At 43.4% G+C, this 23,382-nt stretch overlaps 1 protein-coding gene across 2 annotated transcripts in view; it reads right to left on the bottom strand.

The window, feature by feature from the left end:
* Positions 1 to 22,945, bottom strand: part of LOC146789492 (uncharacterized) — a 112,542-nt gene extending 89,597 nt beyond the window's left edge. Inside the window, exons 1-2 of one of the 2 annotated variants that reach the window (XR_014969805.1) lie at positions 22,826 to 22,945; positions 4,364 to 4,451 (exon numbers count right to left, since the gene is read on the bottom strand). The gene's annotated coding sequence lies outside the window, so the exon portion shown is untranslated. The remainder of the gene's footprint in view (positions 1 to 4,363; positions 4,452 to 22,825) is intronic. The other variant, XM_085630096.1, reaches the window with a different exon arrangement.
* Positions 22,946 to 23,382: the final 437 nt, after the last annotated feature.

The raw sequence follows: 23,382 nt of genomic DNA, 5'->3' as shown, positions 1-23,382 counted from the left end.
ATGTATACATTTTAAAAAATGAGATAGTTGTTCGGATTTGAATACCTCTGTATATAAGCAATGAGACAAGGAAGATCTCCCCAGGAGTAATGAAGATTACTGGTAAGCAATCTGCTCGTTTTAAGACAGAATGAGCTACTAGACCGTGCAAAGTTTGACATTTTACATTTGGGCTCCTACTTTCTGGGACAATTAGTTAGCAAATGGCAAGCATTCTGAAGTCCCAAACTCAAAAATCTGGTGCAAATTTTGCACCTGTTAAATACCGAACCCCATCCAGTAGGCATAATTTGCATTAAAGACTAGATTGTGATCCGGACCTAAGAGACTATTATAAAATTTAATAGCAGATTTAGATGGTCAGATCCATGCAAAAGTAGTTTCAAATATACTGTAAGTAGTTTACCACACATTTACAACTTTTGTGCTATTTAAAGGGATTTGGTGTCGCTGCTATAACAAACGTCACACTATCATATGACAGGATGGGACACCGATGGCCATTAGACAAAAAAAGGGGTGGTGGTGCAAACGCTGGAGCTTTGCATGTGGCAAAGAATGTAGAAACACTGTTTCTGCGTTCTTTTCTGCATGCATGTAATTAGCAATTGCATAATTACCTATAGCATTAACAACATTTCAGATTTATAATGTTACTGTAAATTGTGCAAAAATCTGTAAACGAAGGCCTTGGTATAGTATCATTTTGAAATCCCATATGTTTACATTATAAAAGCATAACATTCAAAAAGTAAGTTAGGAATCGTGTGAAGGAAGTGAAAGAGGGCGAGGCTCGTTAAGTAGATATGCATAGGAAGTAACCAAACTACAGTTGGTTATTAGTTTGCTATTGCAGGAGAGTCGCCCATAGTCCACGCCTCTGAAATATTCATTGCTAGGTGTTAGACCAAGAAATTTTAATGTAAGAAGTGTGCTACGAACTTGAAGCGCAAAGGATAAACTTTCTGCAGTACATTTATGATGACTCGAGTTTGTGCCCAAGACACAACTGTAACATTGATAAAATCACACGTTTTCTGTGTTTTATGGGTCAGAAGTTTAAATACCTAAATTTTTTCGTCCTTGCTCAGTGGCAAGCAAGAAAATACTTCGCTTTGGGTACACCTTTATCTGACAAAGTGAGAGGAAAGTACAAAGGGCAGGATGTTCAAAGGCGTTTACACATTCCATGCCTCTTGTAACAGTCATCTGAGCATGCAGCTGAGAGCATGTAAAAGTTTAACTCATACACGAGCAATTAGCCTAGGAGCTCTACTCTTAAAGACTGCCTGTGACGCCTATAAAACAAAGAAAAGAGTTAGTAACAAAGGAAAATATTAACAAGAATTTTGAACTAAGCTGCAATAAAAGAGTGCCCGCATTCAAATCGGGAAAACCCCAATGACATCCTTTTTTATTACAAATATTTGCGCCTGGATTTATTCGTAAGAACAACATTTGGGTAAGAATAGCCAGTATTTGCAGAAAATCCCACGGAAATTGCAGTGTAATTGGCATCAAAAACATTTTTAGAAATGGCTAATCGGAAGTAGACGAAACCAAAAAACAAGCAGCAGAGAGCAGATGAACATCTGAAAATATCTGCAAGGGCAATGCTGAACACGCCACAGGTCTGTACTACCAGTGCTGTGCCGCTCAAATCATAAGAGTTTGTATTATTCAAAGAACCTTTATTGAAGATCCAGGCAGCAGCAAATAACAGTGGGGCATATCTACAAGCCGGCGATATAAAATTATCGCCGCTTTTGCGGCACTTGTCGGCCGAAAAGCGGCGATAATTTCATCACTATATCAACAAGGTCACGCTATCGCGTGAAACCTTGCCTTAGCGCCTGAATTCCTAACGCCCATCTTTGCATCTCTAATGAGATGCAAAGTGGGCGTTCCTCCCTAGGATAACGGGAGAAATGTTGCTAAGCGACATTTCTCCTATTATCAAGCCTCACGCAAAGCAGCATATTGACAAGAAAAATAGCGATAACCTCTGTTATCGCTACTTTCCTTATGCCTGCTTTGAAACTGACTTAGCCATGATATCCTATGGAAGGTGGATATCATGGCTAAGTATGCGAGGCCCTATCACAAGCTATCGCCAAACTTCGTGGCATTATCGCTGGGTTTCCAGCGATAATCTCACGTTTGGCAGTTAGCGCTAGGATTTTTATCGCTTTTGAGATAAGCGTTGCTAATAGCACGCTATCTCAGCGATAAAAATCCACGCTAGCCGGCGATAATTATACTAGCGCTAAGTGCGCTTAGCGATAATTATCGCCGGTTGTTGCTGATATACCCCAGTATTTGAAAATAGGTTTCAACAACCAACTAAGGGGCATATTAGCAAAAAACGGCGTTAACATTATCGCCGCTTTAGCGGCAGAAAACTGCCGCTAAAGCGGCGATAATGGGCTTGATAATATGCCCTTGAGAATTCCCATAGAAGCCCATGTTCTGGTGTCAACATGGGCTTCTATGTGAATTCTCTGCGGCATATTATCAAGCCCATTATCGCCGCTTTAGCAGCAGTTTTCTGCCGCTAAAGCGGCGATAATGTTAACGCCGTGCTTGATAATATGCCCCTAATAAAGTAAGTAAATGTTATTTACTCTACAAAAAAGGCGATAGTCATCAGAGTGGTTAAATAACGGGTTAAAAGCAGTACTGCACAGAGAGAGAATGCAATCCTCTCTGCTCTCTCATCATTATAAACACAGCATCTTGCCTTGTCCTTGGTCTCATGCGGCCTGCTCGCATTTTTGACCATCTCTTTAAATTTTATGAGCTTCCCCTGGCAAAACGTTTTTGCCCTTATTTACAAAGGTAATTTCAGTCCCACTACCAAAATTACCTTTTTTATGCCTCGCAGGAATCTACAAAGGGATTCCCTGTGGATACAAATGAAATTATTGTCAGGATTTCTCGCCAAGAGTGCAGAGAAATCTGCAGTAGTAAGTCGCACTCCAGAGGTAGGAAGTGGAGATGCCAAGGCATGTTTTGTCTTGGAGGTTTGGCAACACCCACAAACCTTAATATTTGTGAGCATTCTGAAACTCATCTCTGATCTCTTTCCACTTTGAAATGGTCAAGTAATTACTTCAGTCAAGGGCTAGAGTAGCTACTTTTCCACAATGGAAAGAGGAACAGGTCACCCCCAGACTTCCTGTGATATCTCCACTGGGAAAATTGGATTGAAGTAACAAATGTGCATCCCACAGAAGGCACCATTATTGGGAGTGATTTTCTGGGAACGTATGCGGCAACTAGTGGATATTAAAGCGCACAGGGCCAGTCATATCGGCGCCAGCGTGACACGACTCAACAACTTTTAAAATCGGTTTAAATTTCACCGTCCAGGAACTTTGGTGTAACAGATAAAAAACATTCCATTGGAATACAGATTGTGTCGTTACAACAAAAATGAGAAATTGGGAGTCCTAGTTTCTGAAGAATTGGTTGCGTATTCTGTACTCTAAGCGGGACCAGTTGCATCGATGGTACATGACAAGACTCCAAATAACTGGTGGTTACTTTGAGCAGTATACCTTTCTATTTTTGTTATTTGTGGCATTATAAATGTGCACCAACCATTTCCAAATCAGTCTTGACCCACCCCCAAAAATTATAGTCCAGCCTGTGCTGCTTACAAGAGCAACCCCACCAATTTTTAAGCCTTGTTGAGCATCATCACCGTGGTGTGATATGATTTAATATGACAAAGCGATATACGGGGTCCAACTATTGGTATATTTTCCAGTTTGAGACAAACTCTCTATTTTAGGTCACAGTTAATAAAAATTCTACTAGTTACTGGCATCTTACTGTGATGACGCAAAGAGCTGTGAATTGGTGGAATGGAATAGAATGTGCCCAGAGTAAATACCAACGGTTCAGATCAATGCAAACTTTTTTATCCATCAACTCTTGCAGCTTATGTGCATCTTCTTGTTAATTAAGTTCTCTAACATTCATGAGGATCGCAATCACCCTCTGTGCCACCTTCTGCTGACAGAAGTTTTCAGTATCTTGTCCATGTCTAAGATCAAACACTGCACATTCTCATCGAGTTTGGCTTTTATTGGTATTTTAATGTGACATATGTAAAATGGGAATATCATTAAATTATCTGGCAAAGCCATGATTGGTCTTGCTATTAAAGATCTTTTCTATTTATTAGTGGTTGAGTCAAGACGTTCTTGCAGTATCAGTACCTGTGATGGCACCTGTCTTCTAACATATTTGTTTACTGTTAAGTATTGCACTAGCACAGTCCGAAGCTTGCTTAAAACGGATTTCAGGGGATCAGGAGCTTGCTTTACGTCTGTGAAGTTACATATTGTGATCTCACCTGTTACACCAATTCCATCTTTTTGGATTTCTCTGACGCAAGTTAGGAGGTTTCTGGTTGATGACACAGTCTGCTGTAATCTGGTTTGCTAAAGATTTGTAAAGGAGAAAAATAAGAGCTGATGGGTGAGTAATTCAGGCAATGCATCTTTAAAATGCATTTTTTTACGTCGTCTTGAATTCTGTTGTCATTTGAGCAGCTCAAAGATTCAATGCAACATAAGCATAACAGCAACAGTGATTCCAAAAGAAAACCTAGGGGCAGATTTACAAGCCCCACGTGCCACATTTACGCCGCCGTTGAGTCACTTCTGTGATGCAGCTGCGGCGTAAACCATGTGCCACATTGCGCCTTATTTACAATGTGACGCGTCTAGGGAGATGCGTCATGTTGTAAAGCCCTGCGCCACGTGAAACCTGCGTTACTTTTACGTCCATGCTACGTCAAAACCCTACGCCTGCTTGAAGCAGGCTTAAGGAGTGACGCAGCATGTTAGGCATAGGGTGCCCCTGAGCATTGCTGGAGCTGCGTCGCGCTTGCGACACGACTCCAGCAATGCGCAGCCCTTACACCACAGGATGCGACACGCATCGCTCTATCCTTGCGCCACTTTGCACCGCATTGTAAATGCAACGCATTTGTGGTGGCACAGGGAGGGAATTGCGTGTTGCATGTTTCCTGGCGCATCCCTGCTGATTTGCAGGGATGCGCCAGAACTTGTAAATCTGTCCCCTAGACTTTAAAAACATCTTTTTCAAAAACATAGACTTCAAAATACAGATTGCTGTAATCTGAAACTCCCTATATGCCTTTTTTACAATAATGACAACCTGAATTTAACCTCAAATTCCAGCCAAATTCTCTTGATTTGATGGGAAGTGCTTCATGGGTGTTATAGAGAAAGGTAATTTTTAGGTCGAGCCTGTAGCAGCGCGCATGCGCTGCTACAGGCGAGACTTTTGTAAGGGGCTTTGAAAAGCTCACCACACGCTCGTGCGTGTGGTTTTGTTTTCGTCATAGGCTATTGGGCATTGCGTGCGTCTTTCTAAGAAAGAACGCAATTGGACAAAGACGGGAGCATGTCCCGCCTTTGCTCCGCCCACGGCCTATTGCTTGCGGTTACCCGCACGGGCCACATCTGTTGCAAAACAGATGTCTCGCTGTGGTGCGCGCGCGCACCACTCGCGTGGAGCCTTACAGGCCACAGCTCGGGGAGACAGCTTTTATCTGCCCTCCTAACCCCACACTCCAATCTCTTCCCCTGCTTCCTATCCCATCTTCCCCCTCCTCCTATTTTACTTCCTCTCTGCTCCGAGGAATTCTACCTTATCACATTCCGCCATCTTCTTCTTCTCCAGTCGCCATTCTCTTTCTCCTCCTCCCCCCTGTTCTTTTTTGTATTGCGTCTCTCGTTCCCTGTCTCTGACTCATTGCTAAATTCCTCAATCTTTACTATAAATAACCAGCTCGCCTGGGCCGCATACTGCTTTCGCGCTGTTCTGTGATAACTGCACAAAGCTGTGAGAATAAGCAGCGCTTTGCGTTTTCCAACAACACAGCAACCCCCCCCAGCTGACACCGTCATGAGGCACCCAGCGCATCGAAGCCAGCCGCATTGACGAACATGCTATCTATCTAGTGTGCCTACTGTGTAACATGTCGTAGCAGGTGAGGCGAGATCTAAAAAGAAGGAAAATGATAACAAAAAGGCTTGTAAGGGCTCTGAGGGAAAACGGTTGGTGGTGGCAGAGAAGGGTGGATCTGCAGCGTGCCATCCGTGTCCCCACTATGCAAGCCTTACTACTGCAGTTTTCATTTACGATACCAACCTTGCAAATTACCAACCAGCCTGCAACTCACCATTATACACAGGAACACTTGTTAATTTCTGTTGCCTGCAGATTAAATTCATGTGTCAAGCACAGTCCTGAATGCCAGACGCTGACTTGTACATGAGCGATGGTTCAGTGCAAGACAAGTGACAGTCACTCAGCCGGGTAGCGTAGCAAAGGAAACTCAGTGTAGTTAAGAGGTAGTTTCATTCATCCCTTACACTCTGAAAGAGGAAGGATCCGTGCCCTTGTTAAAGACAGCTGAGTCAGTCCTGCTGCTCAGGTTGTGGACCGAGTCTGACTGATTGTTCTAGTCTCTGGATTCATGCACCTAGAATCTTTTTTGCTGTTCCCACTTGATGCAAGATTTGGGTGTGGAGAGCAGCTTGTGGTTGGCACCGTTCAAAAGACTGTTAGGTGTGTAAGTGAGAATTGTGTTTCAAAAAGAGCCCAGGACTCGCACAGATCTGCAGACATTCGGACCGTGAATGTTCTTCACTCTCAGCTTAATCAAGAGAAATGTTGTGTCTTGTTTACTTGGACCAAAAGCAGGCGTTGGGCTTTCAGCTTTCTGAAGTTTGTTAAACTGATATTGCAGTAGTATTTGGCACAGTGTATTGTATAGCTTGCAGTGGTACCTGTGAATAGTGCCGGTATCTTATGTTGGAGTCGGTGCTTCAGAATGTTCTGGTCAATTGGGGAAATTGTTGAAGAAAGGCTCCTGACCTCCTGACACTCAGTCTGAGAGCACCTGTACGGTCAAGCTAGCCCCCCAGGGATCTTTTCATGGGGGTCGAAGGGGCAGAGCTGCTGAAGGAGCAGTCAGTGGGTGAGGGAGTATTGCATGGGGCAGGGCTTGAGTAAGAAGATGTAATATATTTTCTTTGCTCATTGAATTTCAGGCTGCTCTTGTGCACACCCTTTGATGGTATCTAGGCTATTGGAGACTCAAGAAAAACAGTCCCTGGGGCCACAAACTTTCATGTGGAGTTGTATATTATCACTTTAGAAATTGGAGAGAAAGTGGCTTAGTTTGACTGCTTGCAGTGCTTGCTCTAGAGGGATGAAGGCCACTTAAGGATGTGCCCGTCAGTGTTGGTGACATGCTGAAGTCTATCAGTGAGCGTGTCAGTGTTGGTGACATGCTGAAGTCTATCAGTGAGCGTGCTATGGGATCTCATGCCCAAGGCGGTGAGCGCTTAAGGAGGCACCTGAGAGTCTGAGCTTTAGACTTGCCTGGGCTGCAAGCTCGCCATGCACAGTGATGATGAGGGTTTCTGCCTAGTGCCGATGATGGAGGCTAAACTGACCAGGATCCATGCTGTCTTCCAAGAAATGCATTTACAGGGAGTTGGAGTTATGGGGAGCAGGCAGGATATTAGGCCCTGTAGGAGTTGGTGGGGGCACTGGGTGGCAAGAGGTGGTGTGAGGCATGAAGATAAAGTGCAGTTAGCTGGGAGTTTTAGTTGTTACCGCTGGTGGGCTGGATGGGGCGTCGGGGAGATGGTGGTTGGGGTAGTAGATTAATCGTGGGAGGGAATTTTTTTGGTGGGCACAGTGGTTAGGAATGCTGAAGTTCAAGTTGCTAGTGGAGGAAGAGGAGCCTCGCAGGGTGAATGATGCTGCCCGAGGCACATGAAACAAGCATTTGCATAGCCAATAGGTCTCGCCTTTGGGACCTTATAAGTGTTTAGCCATGCAACAGTTGATGTTGTTGCACCAAGGATATTGTGCTCGATAACTAAACACTTATAAGGTCCCAAAGGTGAGACCTATTGGCTATGCCAGTGCTTGTTTTAGGGAGTTACTAACATGTGTAGAGTCCTGGATGTGACAGCGGATGCAGGGATATTAACTTTACTTCTGACAACACATCGAAGTCTTCAGTTTCAGGCTGGAATTTTCTGGGAACAGTAATTCTCAAATGACATTCAGATAAGAAAAGTCTTCCCCTGAAATGCATGGAGGCCCAGCCAAGACAGCATACATTCTGGATACTGCATATGTGTGGTGGTAGGGTGTTTTGATAAATCCTCAGGGAGTGACACTGCATATTCGAGATGTGGAACTTAATGGCCTTCATGGCATGCATAGCTTTCTTCTTCAAGTCCTGATGCTTGATCTTGCGCAGGACGAGACAGGCCTTTTAATCTACTGGGCAATTCCCCAGTGGGCTGCAGCCTTTGGAGCCTGGTTAGTGCAGCTCCTGGTACCCTCAGGGCCCTGAAGTTAATTGCAGCAGGTACAGGGGGCATCAAGAGAGAGAGAGGGATGGAGGGAGAAGGTAGAGAAAAAGGATCAGAGAGCAAGACTAGAGAGGGGAGAGAGAATAGATGGATGAATGGAAAGAGAGTGATTGTGAAAGGTTCGAAGGGAGCAGGGCGGCTGGTATGAGCATTTTTACCAGGGCTATATTTGGTTCCCCAGCCCGGCCCTGATCTTGCGGTGAAGAAACCCCATGTACTCTGTGCAAATTTCTTGTATACTCAAACAATGAAAGGTGGTCCATTGTCAGATTTGTCGACTGCTGGAATGCCAAAAGTTCAGAATATCTTATGTGGAGCTAAAACAACATGTGGAGCTAAAACAACATGGGAACTTCTTACAAGAATTATGGAACTGAGCCGGGTTCATGAATATTGTCTTTACCGAGGCTCGGACAGACATGACAAGTCCTTCAAGTGGTCTAAGACTGGAAAAATATGACTTTTACAAACATTTGCTCACACCCTATGGACATTTTTTTCTCTAAAGATGTCATACATCCAGAACCTGACAATGTGAAAACCCTCACTTTAGCATCTGCTCCTAACAATGCATCATCCCTCTGCTCATTCCTGGGCAGGGCCGGGAAATACTATGGCAAGTTGTTGCTTATGCCAGTCACAGCCTGGCAAGCCCAGAGAAGAAATACTACCAAGAAGAGAAGGAATGTGTTGGTTTAAGTTTTTTTCATAAAGGTGGGGTGGAGTTCCGCCTTATATGTACAAACCTTGGCACCGGAACAGCAGCCTCTGCCAGTTTGAGTCAGTGCATTACTGCAGTTTGCAATTCCAACAAACCAGGTTAGTCCCGAGTTTTCCCCCTCCGAGGGGCTTCTGTAAATGATAGGTTTTGGCTTCCTTCTAGAATACAGATACACTCTCTTGGCACTTGCTTTATTTGGAAACCTTGGCCATATTTACGAATTTAGCGGCATATTTACAAGGGGGCTGCGCCACCGGAATGTCACTTTTACTGACGTTCCAGTGGTGCAATGCCCTGCACCATGTTTACAAAATGGCATAAAGCACTTTTTGTGGCTTAACACCGCTTTGTAAATATGGTACTCTTTCACACAAGTATCTGCATGAAAGGAGCGTGCAATGGGTGTTGCTGAGGTTGTTCCACTGTAACACCTATTGCTTTTTGACGCTGCCCCAGAATTACAAGGATCTGTACATCTGAGGTAGCGCCAAAAACGAATGCCATTCAAGGAGAGTTTCTGCTTTTTCTATGTGTGCTGCATTGTGCAGCACTCATAGAAGGCGCAAAACGGCATTAATGATTGTTTATGTGCAGGTAGGTGTCCCTTACTGCATATAAACAATCATTAAATAATGGCAATTTGATAATTCTATGTGTGCTGCACACATAGAAGTAACAAATCACCATTATTGATTGTTTATGGGCAGGAAGGGACACCGTCCTGCACATAAAGACCCTTCCTGCACATAAAGAATCATTCCCTGCAAAGCAGATGGTGCAAGGGTGTCTGTGTTGGGGCCAGGCAGCTATTTTTAGTGTCAACACTAGGGAAAACACAGGGGCATGCCGTTTTGTTGTAAATATGGTGCATCCCTGCATTTTGGAAACGGTGGAGCCCGGCATTGCACAATTTGCCGCAGCTCCGCGCTTCACCATTTCCTTGTAAATCTGCTCCTTAGTGGCGCAGGGCAGCACAGCTAGTCACCTTGCTGCGCCGTCCTGCATCACAGGAAAAGGGCAGGAATACGTTGTATCTATCCAATACAGCACATTCCTGTCCTTTCCCCTTGCACTGGCACCGTTTTGACAGCCTAGCACGAACGCAGGTACCCTTACACCGTGGTGCCTGTGTTGTAGAAAGGATTGTTTATGGGCAGGAATGCCTTCCTGCACAAAAACAATCATGAGAGGTGTTTTCCTATTTCTATGTGTGCTGCAGAATACAGCACACATTTTCTGTGTGCTGCAGAATGCAGCACAAATAGAAAGAGGAATAAACGAGGAGAAATAAAGATATTTCTCCTCCTTTCGCCTTTCTTGGGGAGGCATAACTCTGTGGCGCATTCCCAGGTTTACCAGTCCTTGAAAATCTGTGAACGCATCAAAAACCATGGGAGTTGTGTGGGAATACCCACGCAATGCCCAAGGATCGCCTACACTTTGAAGAGTAACACAAAGCAGAGCTTTGCGCTGTGTTGCCTCCCTCTATATTTTTAGAGCCACGCAAAGTGGTTTTGCGTGGCTTCAAAAATATGACTTAAGGTTTGCGTTGCTCTTGCACCATGTTGCGTGGTGCAAATGCGATGCAAACCGGGTCATAAATATGGCCGCTTGTGTTTTCCCTCCCTATTGTCCTTTGATGGCAGCAGCCATCCTCTGACATATATATATACCTTTTGTACAAATAAAAGGGTGTTCCCGATCATCTAAGCATAACTGCAATGATCAGGGCAGTTGTTCTGGAGCGCGTGATCAATCTTCTATATTCACCCATTCCAATGTCTGTGATAATAATGTTTGTAAACATACCAATTCATAAAAACATGGAGGGGACGCCATTAATCACAAATCACACTACTCTTATTTTAAAAGGGGATGCCAGTAGGCAGCTCTCCTCTTTATAGCTATTCAACTCAAAAATACTTAATGCTGCCACAAGCCAAGGCCTGGCCAGAATGAATCCATGGAGGGCCATCGCCTTGAGACTAGAGGGTGGGGGCAGTTGTGAGTTCTCTCTTTTTTTAGCGTACGGCTGGGGTGTCCCAGAGGAGCTCTTAATCTAAGAAACCTTAAGGCATAAAATGGCAGGGATAGAACAGATGCACAGATGATCAGGGACTTTTGTTGGACTACCAAATGATTCGAAGATGTTTTATAAATGAGCATTTTAACATGTCATTTGTATCTGTAGCAGTTTCTGACAACAAACGTTTGATGTCAGACGTAGTTAATTCTCTTTAAAGTTTCGGTAGGTAAAGGGTTAATTGAGAAGGTGATTGACTAACCTGTATCAGCCTAAGAACCAAGAAAATGATTTCTTGTGTTGGAATGAAAACCTAGCTGTGCTGAAAAGGATAGTGAAGCGATGTTGCTTTGGAGGTCTAGCATTTACAGCATCAGAGACGTTAATATTACACTACTAAATAATAATGCAGGTCACCTTTGGAGTTTGTTTATTTTCCTTGTATCAGCTATTTCCTTGTAATAATTATTATCTGGGGTTGAATCCCTGAAAGCATCTTATATGGTGTCAGGTTTTTTTGTGAGAGTAAATTCAGGTGACAAAAGCAATTCACAAAAACACCGACCGCTATAAAAGATGTCAGCAAGTCACAAGATGGCCATCTGTACTTAAGAAAAAGCCAGTTCATAGCACATTCCTGTATGAATGAGAAGGTACGATCATTAAGAATGTCACCATGGCATGATTTCAGTGTGTGGGTCAGAGAGTCAGAAGTCAAAACTCGAGTGTGAAGATCTAGGGGCATATGTACCAACCCTATCGCCACTGGAGCATCACTTCATTTCCCATATACACAAGGTGGCACCAAGTCACTTAACAAGGCTTAATGTCACCTTGTAAATATGCCCACTCTGCCACAATCCTCTTCGGCAAAGGGGAGTGCAATGGGTGTTGCTGTGTTTTCCACCACAACACCCATTGTTTTTTTACGCTGCCTCAGATATACAAGGCTAAGGCAGCGTCAAAATCAGTGCCATGGGTTACCAGGGTTTAGAATAGCGATACAAGGTGAAATTATAAATTTCTCCTTGTTTTATGCTCTTTCCATCTGCGGCACACATAGAAAGAGCAAATCGCCATGAATGATTGTTTATGTGCAGGAAGGTGTCCCTTCTTGCACATAAATGCTCTCGCCTGCAGCACAGGCATCCTTGCAACATGGCGGTATGGTGCTATGCAGCTTTGTTTGCACCAGCATTAGGGGAAACACGAGTGTGCCGTATTCTTGTGAATACGGCGCAACCCTGCGTTTTAAAAATGTTGGAGTGTGGCACTGCTGAATTTGGCGCAGCTCTGCGCTCTGACATTTTTTTCTAAATATGCCCCCTAGTTTGTGTTAAGCTGTGTTACCCTAGCGAGAAGTAGTGGTGCATTTTGTGTCAGCAGGCTGAGTTGCAGTATTTTATCCACATCAAAGTATTTAGTTCAGGAACAATCCAGTGGTAGCTCTGGACATAAAGGCAGTGGATGGGACGTGGATGCCATGTTTAGAGTGATGATCTAATATGGCCATTTCCCTTAAAATTTCCATTGAACTTCCTTAATTCATACTCGCAATAGAGCAAATAAACAAGGCGTCAGCCTGACATGCCCCAAAATGATGAAATGTAGAGATACATGAAAATTTGAGGACTAGGCAGTAGGTATATCTGTGTTGTTTTTGACTGTCCCATATCACTTACTAGAATCAAAGAGTCAATGCCAATCGGGTGGTCAAGGTTGCCCAATGGTTTAAAATACCGAAACGTTCATCAGACGCTCGCACTCTCTCATCACACACCATCATATCCACACATCAATGCATAATTTGAGCCGATGGAAACCACTGGCACCAATTTTTGGGGACTGGCACTTATTTTTCCTACATTTACCCGAAAGCAAGAGAAAGTAAAACTAACAAGACGGAGGAAGAGAAAGACTGACAAAACGCCTTAAAAGGAGAAAGCAAGAACCTGCAAGAGTGAGATATAGGGCCAGGGAGTGTCTAGTAGTGGATTAAAGAGGTATGCAGTGGAATAAAGTCTCCGCAGCATTGCACTAACATTTAATTGCACTAGCCGCGGCTTCTGAGCAAAGCTTTGGGCACCGTCACTCATTCTTTTACAAATTAAGCAGTGCCCAAACTCTCTCATTAAAGAACACACTATTGTCACAAACCATACTTTATCATCACACAACACATTTTCACACATCGCAAACCACTTAACATTAAAGATTATAGCACCACATACTGCACCACATTAAAGTATAACCTAATTCAACACATCACAGCCCATCGTACCAAACCTAATCCCAACACCATGCCATATCACAACACACAACAACAGAAAGCAACTCAACACTGTACAAAACCATAGGAGACTGTACTCTACTCCACCACACCTTCCTGTGCACTACTGACTATTCCAGCACAGAGTATGACATCATGGTACACCACACCATAACATATAGATGGCAATTAATCATTTTCATTACTGCTTCATACAACACACCAGATGTCACCAGATGTAACACGTATACCCATTTGTTTTGCATGCCTTAAATCATGTGACAATAATATGGCACCCACTACATTGTCATAGCACTACATTATGTCGCGACCATCTCATGCGCCCTCTATGTAGTTGGCCTAGCGCGCAGGGCTCATATCGCGTTACTCCTGTGGTACATTATGGCACGCAATGAGTTCCTCCTAGTCCACTAATTCTATTAACCTTGATTCAGTGTACTGGTATTTCCCAAACCACAGGTGTCCTTAATCCTTGACTCTGCGTAGTATTAACCCTGTGGCGTCTTATGGCTCGCTATGATTCCATGCCTCAGTTTCCCCTTTCTCCCTGATTCCATTATGCCCGAGCTTGCAAGCATTCCCTGAACACGCAAACCAATGGCTTGCCCTGCTCCAGCTGTTGCTGGGGTCTTGAAGTGTTTTCCCTTACACACGTTTAGACAAAATGAAACATTCCTTTCCTGTTAAGTGATTCCATCCATCAGTTTCCATCTGCTCTTCCTGTGCGGTTAAGCCAGTGTACTAACACGTGTTTCCTTCAGGAGTCCTGGAGAACCTTGCAGATTGCCGCGTGCCATATGTGATCCCACTGTATCCATTGGACCCTGAGCTTGTATATAAACCACACCCAAACCAGAGCCCCTTGCGTGGCCTACGCTTTCAGCGTAATAAGCTTCCTGCCTACCCACTCACCTGAAAAATCGACCGGACCAGGGCAGCGCTCTTCTCGGCTGCAGTTCAAGGTCTTCCGTTGATTCCCTCGGCTCCAGTTCCCTCATCACACCCTTTGTCTCCACCTCCTACTCAGCTACTCTAGTTCCTCGATACTTCCTGAATCAGGACCTCAGGACCTTCTTCTAACTGAGGACAAGTTAAAGTACTAGGCTAAGTAATTGATATCAGATTAGTGCACACTATCCTTTTATAGTCGTAAGCAAGCTGGAGGATCAGCATCCTTCAAGACTATTGACTTGTCTACAAGTTTCCTCTTAGTGATTTCCCTCCAGTTCACCTTGATTGTTCTTGCTCTGGACACTTACCACAATTTTGGCCTTTGAACTGTGTTTATACATGGACTAGAGACTTCACTCTGTGTTTCTCTGATGAACAGTAGTGCCTAGAGAATTCTTCTTAGAGCGTTTGATTAATGTGTGATCCTAGTACCACATTCAATGTGCCTAGTATACCTTGGGAGTGTCATACTCCAACCCATGTTCCTAGTATACCATGAGAGTGTCATACTCCAACATGTGTGCTTAGTTTTACCTTGGGAGTGTAATGCTTCAATCTGTGTTCCTGGTATACTTTAGGATTGCCAGTAACTCCAATCCATGTTTCAAGTGTAACCTTGGGAGAGTCACTAACTCCAACTTATGTTTTGAGTGTAACCTTTGGAGTGCCATTAACTCCAACCCATGTTTCAAGTGTAACCTTGGGAGTGTCCGAAACTCCAACTCATGTTTTGAGTGAAACCTTGGGAGCGTCAGTAACTCCAATGCATGATTTTAGTGTAACCTTGGAAGTGCAAGAAACCTTAACTCATGTTTCGAATGCAACTGTGGGAGTGCCAGAAACTCCATCCCACGTTTTGAGTTTTACCTCTGGAGTGTCAGTGACTCTAATCAGTATTTGGAGTTAATCCTCGAGTGTCACCAAGATTCCTATTTGTGAACCTGCTTATCCTACATACATGTAGAAAAAGCATGTAAGTGAATGTTACTAAAGTTGTTGCAATAGCAATGTATAAGAAGGCCGGCTAGTGTACAGATGGTAATTGCCTCCTCTTGTTATTTCCAGTGCATTGCGTTATCGCAAACCAGAGACTCTGGTCCAGTGCGTATCTACCTCACAGACACAGAAGGTCTCTGAAGCAACAATTCCTGTAGCACAATGTTGCCCAGCTGCTGAGCAAATCCAGTACCGTCAGTCTCTCTTTTCTTATTTTGTCCCAATCCCGCTTCCATCTAGAGGACAGCTTGTGCTAGAGGGTATCGCTAACTTTGGCATGACTTATCTTTGGGAAGGATAGCAGGTCCAGAATCGACTCCAGTGTTGTCTCCGGGGTTAAGACTAGGTGAGTGAACTGCACATTACAAGTTTATTATAGGTAAGTATAACAGGTGAATACAATTGTTAATAGGGTTAGGTAGACAATGTAAATGTACACATAATAAATGTATATACATTATGATGAGGTTGTGCTAGACGCTGGATATTATTGGCCTTGATATCACGTAATACAACCCATGTAACCACATTTCTCCATTTCAGAATGACACATCACAACATCATGCCCTATACAACACCACAGAATGCCACAACACCACACCATACCCTACAATATCACACAAGTAATACCAATGCACACTACATAAAACCCACATTGTGCAAGGTCTATTCCACAACAAATGTACTATTTACCCCATTGCCAGGTGCCATCCCAACAGTCTTAAATGCGACTGCCACATCATGGTGTATAGCTATCAGACTTCCCAGCAACTGACATTACAACATGCACAGTTTCAGTAAAGTGGTACACAGTGCACAATAGGTTTTATCTGTCGTCCATTGGGTATGCTAGAGTCAAGTATGCATTCCATTATGTTTGTTCTGCAGAGTGGAAGAAATCCTCAAGTGCCAGATTGGAATAGAGTAGCAGCCAGACAAGATTTAAGCCCACCATTCAATTTTAATGATTGTTGTAGTGGCCGAAATGCTCCATACCTACTCCAGCAGACTTGTTTGAAGACCCACTTTTTTGGTGACACAGTGAATCAACAGATTCCAATGAGGGAAGCTTGGTGCTATCCTCGGAACCCAGTAGGCTATCAAATCCAAGACCTGTAAGATCTGAGGGAACACTGCTACATACACTCACCCCACTTTACCAGCAGAATCTCCTTAAAAGGAATGGGCCACCATCGAGGTAAGAACAGTTGGGCTGTTTGAGAAATTAAATGCAATATTGTGGCAGTTTGATAGGAAACAGCATATGCCAGATAAATGTCTTAAATTGTGTACATTAATTCAGTGAGCACAGGGTGGTATAAAGAGATTGCTGCTTCCTAATTTCTCCCTCTTATATCCATAGATAAGGTCAATATTTCATTTTTCAATTAGGGGGCTTGAGTGCAACAATATCCATTTCCTGTACATGTGTGGACTCTCCCTGTGAAACTAATGGTCAATAAGTTAGAGTAGCAGAGGAAACATGTCTATCAGTCTCCCATTAGATCTTGCTTCTCCACCCCTTCTCTCCCTCCTCCTGTGTCTTCCTTGGTTATTCTTGCCTGCTCCCTTCCTGGTACAATACCTCACTTTCCTTCCCTCAGCCCCTTCTTCATATTTGATCCCATATCCACATCCCACTATGTGAACCATCTAGTCTCTCAGGCCATAACCATTTACACCTCTCCCTTTTCAAATGCAAAAGGCACCAGGTTCCGTAGCCTCCATCATCTCCACCACTAATATCTCTCCCCGCATCTTTCCCTTTCACCAAACCACCTTCATTTTCACCACACCTGTCTGTCCTATATATATCTTTGAATACTGGATATCAACTCTCTAATTCAAATAGAGCATGGGAAAGATTCAGGACAAAGGAGTACCTACCGATAATCTAACAACAGCAGAACTCTTCTATATCCACAGGAACAAATCATTACAACCGAGTGCAAATTAATTAACTCTCAATCATCAAAATATCACTGTGATGAAAAAATGTCTTGAAATAAATCATAGGTGACCAATGCAAAAATACTTTAATTATTATGTTGACAGGTATTTCATATATATAGGTAAAATACATTGCAATAACCCCATCACGAAAAACCGTGCCCAAAGTCTGATTAGTCCATCTCAAATTAAAATCAAAATGCCCTGCTAGCAGAAGTGCTTCCAAAAAGAGAAACTGACACAAGTTTAGTTCTGTGTTTGTAGGCCAACAATAGTTGGTGCTTAAAACTGCCAATGCACGTTTTGGTGGATTAACCTAGTATGAATTCCGCCTTCTTCAGGACCATGCGATGAATGTTGTTCAATATCGAGTTCTTGAATCTAGTAATGATTTACCCCTTCGAACATTCACATTTTGCTGCTCTCCCACTTCACTTGCCCACCTCATATATTGCTCTGCCAACCTGAAATACCTAGCAACATTCTCCTTTACCTGAGCCGCCAATCTCATCCCTCCAGTTTCCTTCCGATCTATCTCCCTCGGCTTGATAATGTCTCACCTACCTAATTCAGGCCAAAATTTTTCTGTCCCCTGGATCCACTCACCCTGCTAAAACCCTCTGTTTTGTTGATTGTGTTATCCTACTAACAGCTCCAGAAGGCTATGGTATATGTCAAGGTGCTCAGCTGGTTTTGGTCATTCCTTACTTCTCAGTCCTACGCAGTGACAGTGTGCCTTTTGGCCTACTAGGTTAAACAGCCCTCCTGTGGTGTTCCACACAGTTCCTCAGTGCACACAACCTTTTCAGTTTTTATGTTGAGCATCTGGCATACCTTACCAGTTCATGAGGCCATATGAGAATTGACCTGAGAATAGGTTCTGACAAATTCTCTAACTGTATGCTTCAAACTTAAGAGTGAGAAAAATAGAGGTTATGATAGTTGCTAGTGGTGAGAATTTATGAGACTTCTCCTTAGGGTCTCAAGAGCAAGCGCTTGGGGAACAGCCTCAGCGTATTACAGTGGTGAAAAATATAGATCTTAAAGTGTAGTGCTGTAGCTGTGGCTTGTTTCTATCGATATAAAACCCTCCAGAGAATTATGCCATATTTGGTGCTTACTTGCACTGTCTTGGTAGTCACTTCTTAAGTAGGCTCACGCCTGGACTGTGGTACTTTACCCTTCCTTGGTATTTGCTGAAAAGCCAGAAAGTGGTTGAAAATTCTGCAGTCTCTGCACCTCTCTTTTGTACACTTTACTGTGGTTGCTAGTCTCATCCAGGATTGCTATTAAGATCCTCTTGTATTGTACAAAGATAAATGTATGGCATCTCAAGCATTTTTCTTAAACACAAACTACCTCATAATTTTCCAGGATGTTGCTCCAAGTGTCAAAAGCTTTGCCTTTTGAGGACTTTGAGAATCAACCGTGAGACTTTATCAAGTAGTTTGGAGATCAAACTTCAAGAGACCTTTACCGCTCATTATTAACTTCCTGTATTTTAAATCATTTCATGAGGGGCACGACACCACAAGGAACGAAGATGTAAATTTGCATCTGATGAATATACATCTGGACAACAGCTATTGCCTCCTAGTCCTCTTTCTTTTTCTGCAGTACAGGGATCACCTTGTTTATGAAATTGCACTAATAGGACTCTTCTGACCGAGGCTCATCCCTAGTGGTGTCTCCGTGCTCATCAAGATTCTCTTCTGTGAAGCCAACAGTTCTGGTTCAGGTGCTCATTTCCCTTCTATGATCTGATACCGGAGTCACTTTTATTCAAGGCTCATGTGACAGTTCCATGCATGCCTCTCACTCTTGTTTCTGATGCTGAAATCTTAGTACCTTCCAAAGGAGTCCAACCCCACGTTGAGAAAGGTGAAGGAAACTACTTGGTTCCACTAACTGGTCCAGCACTAGAGAAGTACAAAAATATCATGCCCTCTTACCTTCCAAACATCTTCCCTAATACTCACAGCTCATCAATGAGTGGTGCACATCATTGGTGCCAGGGAGGAAATCACATAGCAGATAAAATTGGTCACGTTTACAGAAGTGGCCGAATCCCATCTACGGTGCCTGCAGCCTACATACTTAGATATCTTAATCGCAAAAAGCATTCACTGCTTGTCTGGTTCATACTGGGACAGTCTGATGTGTACGGGAGTCAGCTGTGGTGGCAGTATTGGGTATGGGCCAATATCACCTATAATTACAGAACAACTTTAATCTGACAGCATCCATATAAATCACAGTCATTTTGAGGTGCAACGGTCTGTGGGACTGACATTTTCAGTGTGCAAAATCCAAAACTGTTTAAAGGCAATAAACTGATTCTGGCTGTGGCAGGGAATCAACTAAAGTACGTTTGCACTTTGTCTTTAGTAAGGATTACGTCGATGTCAGCACCTGTTCAGACCAGAACAGACAGGGGAAAACTCTTTAACAGCCCCCTCCCCAACTATCCAACTCAGGGTCCATGCAAGAAGATCTGTGCAGTTGCCTCTGCTTTGGTTTCCTCTCCCCCCCGGTTGCTATAGAGAGCAAAGCTCCACCATGTGCCCCAGTCCTTCTCTTTCCCTTTGATACTGGTGGAGCTCTGCAGGAGCTTTGATTCAGGCCTCCTTGCCCTACCTAAGACGCTTCAGAAAGCTGCTGAATCTTGACTCAAAGTTTCCCGTGCCTATCTGGCATAGACAAAGACACAGCAAATGCAATGAGATGATGGACGGAGCACTGAAACTTTTCAGACACTCACCCCCAGTCACTATTGGATCTGGGTTGAATCCATCATCATTCTTTCGCTCAGTTCGTCACCCCAGTTGAGACCCAGTCATATGCAAATCGGTCTTGATCCTGTTCCTCATGGGAACAGTCCAGCCGGAACTGCCAAGCCAGGTCTTCCCTGGACCAGAAACAAGCATCCTGGGACCGGTTTCGGGGTAACACCCCTCCTCAGCCAGGCTAGCTTGAATCAAGTGGCAAAGACACAAAGTCAGGAAATAATGTACCCATCACCATCTGAGAAGCTGAAACGATCTTGTGTGTGTGTGAAGACCAGTCATTTCTTCCTGACATAACAGACTCTCATGGTTCCTCTGTGATCGCAAGCTCAAACATCCAGCCCAAAGAAAGAATAAAGGTCTATCTTCCCAGAAGGGATCCCATGACTAATATACATAATATTCACATGAGGAAGGATGACGGACCACAACTTACAAGTGATGTACTCATATGGATGATACCAGAGCAGATCACTCTGTGAACAATCCAGGGAAAGGATTATTTCACTACATTGGAAATGACCCACATAACTTAGATTAGAATTTAGGAACTCCTGGTCTGTATATAGGCTGCAGTCTGGTCAAGAAGTTGCTGAGGAGACCAGGAGTATGCTTATCTAGCCTAGGTCAAGTGGTACCTTGGAACAAATCAGCCTTAGGATATATTTCTTAACCCCACGCAGACACACTCATATTGGGAAGGGGAATGGGTATCACAACAAGATTCAAATAACAAAACAAGAAGCAATGTGATAGAAAAGAGTGGAACTTGAAGTAATGCTTCTCTTGGATTTCATATATTACAAAATAAGAGACATTGTAGCAGAAAAGAACGGAACATGATGTAAGGTTTCTTTTGGATTAGATATTGGAATGTTGACTAGTCCTAAACCCCTACTGTTTATCCCCTGGAAGCAGGTGGGAACAAGTGTTACACTCTCCCACACAAGTAACATTAGCTCAGATGTTGTGTATGGCAGTCAGTCCTTGAAACTCCGTTTATCTTTAGAGATTTGCAGTTTGTTGCTACTAACTACCATTCCCCTTAAAACCCGGAAACAAAACTGCTAAAGTTCTGCATCTTGTATCCTCTACCATGTTCTAACAACACATCCACACTCTTCATTGGGTAGACCCTTCATAGGATATTAACAAGTGGAGTATCATCAGGGCAGTCACACTGGCAGCACAAGATCTGGCATGGTACAACAGAGGCCCAGGCCACACCAACTCGAGAAGAGTGTCAAACCTTGTTTCTTAACACCTTGACAAAAGTCTCTCTCTCCCTCTGATAGCTTTGTTCTCTCACAAGTCAGTCTCTCGAGGAAAGTTTGTTTTGTTTAGCTAGAGGTCCCCAAGGCCTCCCTACTGTTGACTCTTTCCCACATTGGGTTTCACAAGTTAATTTTCTAATTAAAAATATGGAGCAGGAAGGGATTTCTTGGGTTTGAATGTTCCCTGGTAAGAAGGTTTCATCCTCCTCCCCGCACACTGGATGTTTCCTGCTGCATGATCTTCAAGAGATATCTCTTAGCAAGATGATGCATTGATGTTGGCCTGTCCTCGGCACAGGTCCAGCACGTCATTATCCACCCCCTAAGGAATGCATGCAGATAAACAATTCTCACAGAAACCAAAATATTGAATAACATTCTAATTAATTTAAACTACAGCAGCTTGGTTCCTGAAACAAGAGAAAGGAAAAATACACAGCAAACACGGAACATTTTGTTTAACATGAGTTACTCAAACTGAGCCCTACATTAACTATGGCTAACCCAACGTGGAAATCATATTATATGTATACGTGTATATGTAATGTAGATTAGTGTATATGCTATGTAAAACATAAAATAGTGGCACTCACCAAGAGCCCTTAGGAGATATTGACACCAGATGACAAATAAGACACTGGGAATAGTTTGCAATTCTTTATTGTAGATGGTATAGTTAATTTCAAACGCAGCCAGTCACCATGTATGGTATGGCACCAACAGACCTGACCTGTACAGGGTTGTTACACTGTAAATATGGCACCCACTGTGGTAGCTAAAGAATAAGCTTTTGCAGTGTAATGAAGATAAGTACCTGGATAAAATATCGGATTGTTGTGCCCTGTTGGCTCACGCTGGTCATTCTACAATGCCCCTCTGATGTGGGACAAGAGGATTCTAGAGTGAAGAGTGAGAGCCAACAGTTGGTAGAGAAGGTTGTCGTTTAAAGAGGCAGCTCATCTGTTTAGCTTTTGCACCTTTATTTATCTCTATTGTGTATACATGCCAACATTTTAAATGGGGTAAGTGGGTGATCTTAAAACAATAATCAGGAGAATGTATTGGGGCTTGCAAGTGTGCTGCTGCAGGATCGGATATCAGAAATACAGATATGCGTGTTTTTTCATTACCTGTCAGTAGCATGGAGAATGCGTTATGGCAGGCAGAGAGAGTGTGACAAAAACATGGTGCACTGGCCTGCAGGAGCAGATTCCTGGCAGGGCAACCAGTCCCGGTTGGCTGAAGCCCGCAGAGGAATTGGGTTTCTGCTTGCATTGCCGGATGAGAAATCGGGAGGCCGGAGACTAGCCTTGAAATCAGTAGTGTCCTGCCTGAATATGGAGGGTTGGCATGTATGCTCTTGTGAAATAAACTGAAGTGCTTACCCACGTACCTTTTATTTTATTTTCTCCGATTGCTAGACTGGCGACGAGCGGGTTTGGACTTCTGTTGATTACTGTGGCCGAGTAAGTCACAGCGCTGCAGTTCTGAGGGCAACACTCAAGGTAGTTCCTTATTGGGCTGGAGTGTGTGCATTTTCGTATCAGCACTTAGTTAATTATTTATTTATACAAGCGTTGCATGAAAAGATGCTTATCAGGGAAACTGCTATTTTCATCGCACACAGGAAACAGGACATTTATTTTCGGCAGCAATTTTGGATTGGGGAAAGGCCCAATACTACTTCTATCTATTGTAGAAATAAAACATTCTTGTGGGAGAGGCCATTTTGAAATGGGGAACATTTTCTACAAGATTTAAAGCCTCAGTGCTGACTCAATGCTATAGTAATACAAGTCTGTCGGTCAGTGACAGGCACATTTTTTTTCTTCACATTAAAAACACTGAAGGAAGTTTTTCGTTGTTCTCAGTGTGAAACAATATGAATTCTTTGTATTTCCAAGTGTGCAACAGTTGTTTTGGTGGTCTTTTTGTGGGTGGCAATCCACT

The sequence above is a fragment of the Triturus cristatus genome, chromosome 10, assembly GCF_964204655.1.
Source record: "Triturus cristatus chromosome 10, aTriCri1.1, whole genome shotgun sequence".
Classification (NCBI taxonomy): domain Eukaryota; kingdom Metazoa; phylum Chordata; class Amphibia; order Caudata; family Salamandridae; genus Triturus; species Triturus cristatus.
Note: the sequence above shows the minus strand (reverse complement) of the source record. Positions and strands in the feature narration are given on the sequence as shown.